Raw genomic sequence first — 407 nt, 5'->3', positions numbered from 1 at the left:
ATCACACCTCCCTTTTGTCGAACCCACGACCACGCTGCCCCACGAGGGCGCTGGGTCCCAGGGGCCCAGCCCAGCAGTACCGCCGGCCACGGTCACGTGTGTGCGGGGGGCGTGTTAACGAGAGGCTCTAATTGGGCGAGGTAGCGGGTGGCGGCCCGGGGCCCTCCTCCCCTCGGCTGGAGCTGCTCCCCCGCACCACACGTGCCCCAGGGCCCCCTCGGGGCACTCGCACATTAGCGAGGGCACTGCAATTGGGAGTGGATGCGAGGCGGCCGGCAGGTGGACCATAGCAGCGCGCTGCGCAAGCGCCCCGTCACGTCCCGTCACGTGGCCCGGGCGGCCACGTGTGTGCCGGGGGATAGGGACGGCCACGACCCGTCACATGTGACGTGCACGGCACCGCCGCC

This window comes from Frankliniella occidentalis, unplaced genomic scaffold (assembly GCF_000697945.3).
Source record: "Frankliniella occidentalis isolate FOCC.00 unplaced genomic scaffold, Focc_3.1 Scaffold16, whole genome shotgun sequence".
Classification (NCBI taxonomy): domain Eukaryota; kingdom Metazoa; phylum Arthropoda; class Insecta; order Thysanoptera; family Thripidae; genus Frankliniella; species Frankliniella occidentalis.
Note: the sequence above shows the minus strand (reverse complement) of the source record.